Consider the following 8,057-nt stretch of genomic DNA (forward strand, 5'->3'; position numbering starts at 1 on the left):
CAATGACCTGAATCGGCCCTTGTTGCCTGATCCTTCGCCGTCCTCCATGCCTGTGTAATCTCCCATCTCGAAATGAACAGGAGTTTGAGGGAATTGCTTCTTACTTTTGTTCAGACCCGGTGCTGGTGCCATGGCCGCCCGGGAGGCGTCCCCCAATTGGTCGCCGATTCCCGCTCCTCTCGCCGGATCTGGTGTGCTCATCAGCACCTCGGACTCCAAAGCCGTCACACGCCCTGTCACCTCTTCCAAGGACTTGCGCATCGCGTCCATGGACGAGTCGACAGTCGGCATCCAGGTGCCCAGGTTCTTCGCTGTGGTCAGCAGCAATTGGATCGATGCCATTGTGGCCTCACTCTCCTTGCGCATCTGCGCCAGTTCCGCTGTCAACGCCTCCATGGCTCACTACACCCGAGATCACTCACTCCGAAATTACCGACCCTTTGTTCAGACTGATGAAGCAGAGAAAGAACTCTCCGCCTCGGCCTTGCTTAGGGACTTACCCGGTAATCCAAGAGAATCGAGCGGATCAAAGTGGCTCTGATACCAGATGTCACGACCCTAGCCTGAATTACTCAACTCTAGTTACAAGATTCGCGACGTCTCGCTGGAATTGGGGAATAGAAGGCTGATGCAGCAGCTTGGAGGGGAAGGAAAAGGAGGATAAGAGACACTGTCTCATGTTTTCATCAGCGATGCCTCATCCACTCGCGGACCCTGACTAAATACTCTAGTCCAGTGGCTCTGGACTGGGCTTGGCCTTGTTGCGCCGCTAGGCTTTGGAGTCCACTTGGGCCTCACGTTGTCACTGCCTTTCATCTGTTCTCTTCTGAATCTTGATGGCTTCTGGCAGACACGAGGTCGTAACAGTCGCCTCTCCTCCCGCAGCTTCCGGCGATGCATCTTGGCGGGCGGTGGCTCGCTCGGCCACCTCTCCTCGCAGCTTCTCCCGCTGCTCGCGAGCTCGGCCGACCGCGAGCTAAACTACATCGCCAGGCAAGCTCATCTATCCTCTGTCTTGTCCTCTATTCTTGATACAACAAGCAATGTATGGACTGGTATGGATAAGTGATTGGTTGATGGCTGATGAATACACGAATACACGATGCATATGAAAATAACCCCATCTGACTGATTCAGATGTGCAGTAAAATCTGAATCGATCCCTGTGTTATTTCCTTGGTTCATTTCTGTTCTTTTTCTGAATCTGTAAACTGAACTAGTACCTACATGTTGTATTCAGAGTTGGATTGGTGTTGCAGCAGACCAGTTTCCGTGGCCCGGCTAGATGGCAGACGCAAACATGGTAGATCTAGTAATTAAGTTCGACTCTATCTGACTAGATTGATCAAGCAGTCATGTTCATGTGCATGTTGTCCATATTTCACAATGCTTAGCAGTAATTTACAGACTGGAATTGCGTTATATGGTTCAAAAGTAGTGACTACTAGAAGATTGTGACTTCTTATAAATATACATGATGGCTAATTGTATGAGTATTTTTTGTTTTTTCATGATTTATGCAAAACCGCTAAATGTGGCTTAGCCCGCTATAGCTTCTCATAGCTCCTGGAGAAGCGGCCGCTAAATGTCATAGCCCCCTATTTAAAACATTGCTTTTTTGTCCCGGCTGTCACATGTTTTTTGTCTGCCTTTTATCCCATAATAAACTCCTTACCCGTGATATATACCTGCATGAGGAATCTTGTTTGTTGTGTTGTGAGAAAGAGACCTTCCAACCTCTATTCTCTTGTTGTCACGTGGTACAAGTGGTGTGGAAAGAAACTGTCAATGTGCTTCAATGCTCTGAATTTGTTAATTTTGAATCTATGGCTCAACAATACCAATAATGCTGCTTTGAATAAGATTACTGCCGGTATGTTGTCGACTACCTGGAAATTATGTAATGACATGTTTTTTTGCTTGATTACCATGGTATGGTTTACAGGTGATGTGTCGGTGACCATCGGGGTTACTCAAATGCATGAGACCGTTGTGTCCCTAACTGAACTTGCAGATCCTGCAAAAAGTTCCTGCTCCCTTACGGAAGCAAAGATGGTGGAAGCTCCCCAGCTCAGTTGGCAACGAAGAAACGAAGGACCACACTTTTGCTGGGGCCGATGACCACTATGGCAAGACGCGGCGCTGTTATGGTCAGATTTATTTCTGCCTATGTCCTGTTAAGCTGATGGTGGTGGATCTTGCTTCAGCTGGTTTTATTTTGATGGATGTAAGAGTGGGCTTGGATGTTGTTTCGTTTCTATGAAAGCGAGCAGGGCGAAAGGCCTTCAGATCTACAAAATGTGACATTAGGTGATTTCTTTTGCATAGTATATTGATCTGGTGGCCACTCGGTGTATATTAATATGGCCGGCTGTCACCGGAGTTGGTTACAGAAATTTTGATTCTCAACATATCACAAAATATTTTCGCACAGAAGATTACAAAACTTGTACACACCAAACATTTGGCACGTTGTTAGCTTGGTGCTACTATTCACCAGCTAGCAGCAGCCTAGAGAGGTCAACACTCAACACTGCCATCATCACTTAAGAGGGAAAACGGGTGCCGTTTTGGGGAACTTATTTTTGGATATCTGGCCTTTCTTTTCTTCGAGGAAATTCTTGAATATGGGTGCGGCCTTTTATAGCCAAACAAAGCAGTTCTTCTAGTTTCTTCTCCTCTGGCTCAACAAGGTACAGTTGATGATCACTAGCGAGTACAGTTTCTGCTTCAGCTTTGGGTTTCCTTGATTTTAATGAGGCATTGTGATCTTTGTGTTCCGAGCAAGCGTTCAAATTTCTGTATGTCGCTCAAGATAATTTCATAGCATTCAGACTTCCTGATGTTTGCTCCAGAACCGGTATTTTTAGTATCTTTTGTTTGTCTGCTCCTTCATGAACAAGGGCATCTGTTCATTGTCCTAACTACAGTTTCTTGTTCATAATTGGTGCAGGGCTGCAACAGGAGCTTATCCACCTCGAAGTGCAATTCAGCAATAGAGATTGCATGCCCATATGGGTTCCTTCACAAGTAAATCCTCTCCTCAACTTCTTCATGTTACATAGCTTGCTACTACCTTCGTTTAAAATTACTTGAAGTTGTTTGTCTTAAGTCAAACTTATTTATGTTTGACCAAGTTTATCGAACAATTTGCTAATATCTCCAACATCAAGTACATATAGTATGAAAATATAGTTTATGATGAATTTTACAAAACTAATTTGGTATTATAGATGTTGGTATATTTTTCTATAAACTCGGTCAAACTTAAACAAGTTTGACTTGTGACAAACCTAGAACTTTCAATAATTTGGAATGTAGGGAGTACACCACATCCGCTACTTATGCTAAAGCTGTTTTTTTCAGATGGTGTGGCAGCTGATTCTGCAAGTCAGGCGACTCCCTTCGCTAAAGCTGGGTTTTCAGCAAGACCTCATTTTGGTGGTTGAATCCTCTATTGAAGATGGGCTACAAGAAACCCCTTGAGGACAAAGACATACCACTTATAGGCGCCGTAGATCGAGCACGCAACCATTACATGATGTTCATGGAGAAGCTGATGGCAAGAAGTCACATGACACACCATCATTCTTCTGGACTATTGTTTCTTCTCACAAGCATGCCATCTTGGTCTCAAGTTTCTTTTCTTTGCTCAAGGTTGTCACCTTGTCTACAGGCCCGATAATTCTCAAAGCATTCATCAATGTCTCACTTGGGAAATGGACCTATAAACACGAAGGCTATGTGCTTGCTACGTTAATGTTCGTCTACAAGTGTTGTGAATTATTGTCACAGAGACAATGGTATTTCCGCACTCGGAGATTAGGACTGCAGGTGAGGTCACTCCTGTCAGCAGCTATTTATAAGAAACAACATAAGCTATCGAACGCAGCAAAAATGAAGCACTCTTCTGGAGAAATTATGAACTATGTGACCGTCGATGCGTATCGGATTGGGGAATTCCCATACTGGTTCCATCAAACATGGACAACAAGTGTTCAGCTTTGCATTGCTCTGGCAATTCTATACAATACGGTTGGTGATGCAATGATTTCATCTTTAGTTGTCATTATTATCACTATACTGTGCAGCGTTCCATTGGCCCGACCGCAACACAAATTTCAGAGTAAACTTATGGAAGCACAAGATGTGAGATTGAAGGCCATGTCTGAGTCATTAGTTCATATGAAGATCTTGAAACTTTATGCATGGGAAGCTCACTTCAGGAAGGTCATCGAGGGATTGAGGGAGGTTGAGTACAAGTGGTTGTCTGCATTCTAGCTTAGGAGGACCTACAAAGGTTTCCTATTCTGGTCATCTCCTATTTTGGTTTCAGCGGCGACCTTTGTAACATGCTATCTTTTGGAAATACCTCTTGATGCTAGCAATGTCTTCACCTTTGTGGCAACTCTACGTCTTGTGCAAGACCCTGTTATATTGATGCCGAATGTTATTGCTGTTGTGATACAAGCTAAGGTTTCTTTCACTCGGATATCAAAGTTCCTTGATGCACCTGAGCTAAATGGACAAGTTAGGAAGAAATACAATAGTGGCACTGATTATCCTATAGCGATGAATTCCTGTAGCTTCTCTTGGGAAGAGAATACATCAAAACCAACTCTAAAGATTATAAATCTGGTAGCCAAAGCTGGAGAAAAAATAGCAATATGTGGAGAGGTAGGTTCAGGTAAGTCGACGCTTTTGGCTGCTGTACTCGGAGAGGTCCCCAGAACTGAAGGCACGGTATGTTTTATTAGAAGTTCATTGTCTAGTGAAATATCTGTCATATTCAGAATTGAGACATTTAGACATGAAGAAACATAGCCAGTTGACAAACAACATCATGTTCAGTTTGCAAAGTTGTTGAAAATTATGCTCGACAATGTTGCATATATGAATTAAAGTTCATTTTTTTCATAAGAACTTCATTTCAAACTCTTGAACTTTGGATAAACATTCCAGATCCAAATATGTGCGAAAATAGCATGTATTTCTCAGAATGCATGGATCCAAACAGGAACTGTGCAAGACAATATCCTCTTTGGATCGCCGATGGACCGGGAAAGATACCACAACACAGTCGCGAGGTGCTCATTGGTCAAGGACCTTGAAATGTTGCCATATGGAGATTGCACACAAATTGGGGAGAGAGGAGTAAATCTTAGTGGTGGTCAGAAGCAGCGCATTCAGCTTGCTCATGCACTATACCAAAATGCAGACATCTATCTTCTTGATGATCCTTTCAGCGCTGTTGATGAAACAGTGTATGCAGACTGTATTACTATTAGAGTGTGAACTGTTTTACACATCTCTTTGTAACAGGAATATGTCGTGAGTTCTCTATCAGACAAGACTGTTCTTTTGGTGACACACCAAGTGGATTTTCTACCTGTATTTGACTCCATTTTGGTACCTCTGTCCACTTGATGTCACCATCTGATGATATTTGTGCCCCTGTGATTTATATTATCTGTAATTAGCTTGATTTATTTGTTGATGTCATCTAACACAATGATGTTTTTGTCAGTTAATGTTAGACGGAGAGGTCATTTAGTCTGCACCTTATCATGATCTATTGGCTGATTGTGAAGAATTTAAAGGCCTTCTAAATGCCCATAAACATACTATTGGTGTTTCAGATCTTAATAGCAATATATCCCCTCAAAGATCTAAGGAAGTATCAATAAAGGAGACAGATGACATTCATACAGAGTTTGTGAAGCCATCGTTGGCGGATCAACTGATAAAGAAAGAGGAAAGGGGAACAGGGGATGCAGGTGTTAAGCCTTATATGCTTTACTTGCGCCAGAACAAAGGATTCCTGTATTTATCCTTTTGCATCATTTCTCACATGATTTTCATTGCTAGACAAATATCACTCATTGCTGGACAAATATCACAAAATTCATGGATGGCTGCCAATGTCCAAAATCCTCATGTTACTACACTGAAGTTAATTTCTGTGTACATCATTATCGGAGTTAGCTCGATATTTTTCTTCTATCAAGATCTTTATCAGGTGTTGTTCTTGGGATTCAGACATCAAGATCCTTATTTTTTGAGTTACTCAATTCGTTGTTCCGTGCATCAATGTCCTTTTTTGATTCTACTCCTCTAGGACGGGTTCTTAGCCGGGTAAAAATTCTTAAACCAATGGCAAATACAACTATTTTTTTGTTCTGTTTTACACCAAAAGATTCTTCTCAGGATAGATTAACTCGTTCCCTTTTTCTTCTAATGCAGGTCTCTTCTGATTTGAGTATCGTTGACCTCGATGTTCCATTTGCCTTCATGTTTAGCCTCGGTGCCAGCTTAAATGCATATATCAATCTAGTGGTATTGGCTATTGTTACATGGCAAGTTCTATTTGTATCCATTCCAATGATAGTTTTAGCAATTAGGTTGCAGGTAATTGGTATGAAGTTATTTCTCTGTGGCTAAACTATGTTTCTTTATTGTAAGCCTCATATATATAATTATTTGAATTCATTCACCAAGTGATGTTTTGACCGAGAGTGAATGAGCATGCAGTTTTGCATTCAAAGTTCTCATTTTCTGAAACCTGTTATATTTGGTCATGCAGGGGTACTATCTAGCCTCGGCCAAGGAATTGATGCGGATCAATGGTACTACCAAATCTGCCCTAGCAAATCACTTAGGTGAATCAATTTCAGGGGCTATAAAAATAAGGGCCTTTGAGGAAGAAGATCGATTCTTCGCTAACAATTTGGATCTTGTTGACAAGAATGCAAGTCCATATTTCTATAATTTTGCAGCAACTGAATGGTTGATTCTATGTCTAGAGATAATGAGTATTGTAGTTCTTTCTTTTTCTGCTTTTGTCATGGCCCTCCTTCCACGAGGAACTTTTCGCCCTGGTAAGTAATTATATGCATACCACCATGCTTCAAATATTGGAAATTTTTGATAACTAGCTTGTTTTATTGGCCATCAATGTGCAACTAATTTGCGAAAAATGTTAGACTCATGCCATGTAAATGTTGCTACCTTTCCATTGCCTTTTGAGTGATTTCTAATAAGCTTTTGTTATAAGACAATTTTCTTGATAATCCCTCCACTAGTAGATGCTCCCTCCGTCCTCAATTAAGTCGACACATAGAAATTTTAAGACAGATTATGGAGTGGAGTAGAAAATGCATTGGAAAGGTGCCGACCACTATCTCTCTCCTCTTTAATTCCCCCACCTCTAATGAGCTAAGCGCATGTAGAAAATGAGGAGACCATGTGTTAAATGTTATTAGGTTTGATTCCTGTGTGATGGGAGGGTAGCATTTTTTTTGTACTTCAAGGTGCATTGGGAAGATAGAAGTACACTCTTTTTTGGACAAATCTCGAATGCTAAACATCCACTTACTTGAGGACGGAGGGAGTAGATGGTGTTTTAGACCTGACACGGGTCTCCAAAAAACTTACTTGACTATTACTCATCACTTCTAAATAGACATCTGTGTCGCTTCAGGGATGGCTCAAGCGAAACACTAGCCACCGTCACCCCCGTCTCCTCCCTCTTCTCTTTCTGTCACCGCCGGATGAGTCCATCGGTCAAAGCCCATCTGGCGGTGGGCTCATCTCTTCACTCAGAGGGGATCCCCTGGCTGGCACCCAAGCGCATACAACGCATCGTCATGGCTGCAAGGATAAAGCGGTGCTCACCTATGGTGGTTGCACTACTAGGAAAAGGGTTATAGATGGAATTAACACTAATGGCGCATCTGACATGTGGTGCATCACTATAATATAGCAGTGGCGCACCATGTGCAGGTGCGCCATTACTGTGGAAGACACTAATGGAGCATCAGATACATGGTGCGTCATTAGTAACAATTTTTTTCATTTTCCCAAACATACTAATGGCGCATCATGTAGACAGTGCGCCATTACTAGTTAGGTGCGTCATTACTAAGTTTATTTCCCTCTAGCTAATGGCGCACCGCCAGTGGGTGCGCCATTAGTAATCTTTCCCCTAATTCGCCCGATCCCTTCGTCCCTCCCTCCACTTCCCCCTCGCTCCACACCCGGCCGCTCCGACGACCCCC

The 8,057-nt window shown here is 42.6% G+C and overlaps 1 pseudogene; it reads left to right on the forward strand.

Annotated features, from left to right (window-relative positions):
• The first annotated feature begins 268 nt into the window (after window positions 1–268).
• On the forward strand, window positions 269–6,878 carry LOC125531614 (annotated as a pseudogene).
• Window positions 6,879–8,057: the final 1,179 nt, after the last annotated feature.

The sequence above is a fragment of the Triticum urartu genome, unplaced genomic scaffold, assembly GCF_003073215.2.
Source record: "Triticum urartu cultivar G1812 unplaced genomic scaffold, Tu2.1 TuUngrouped_contig_7611, whole genome shotgun sequence".
Classification (NCBI taxonomy): domain Eukaryota; kingdom Viridiplantae; phylum Streptophyta; class Magnoliopsida; order Poales; family Poaceae; genus Triticum; species Triticum urartu.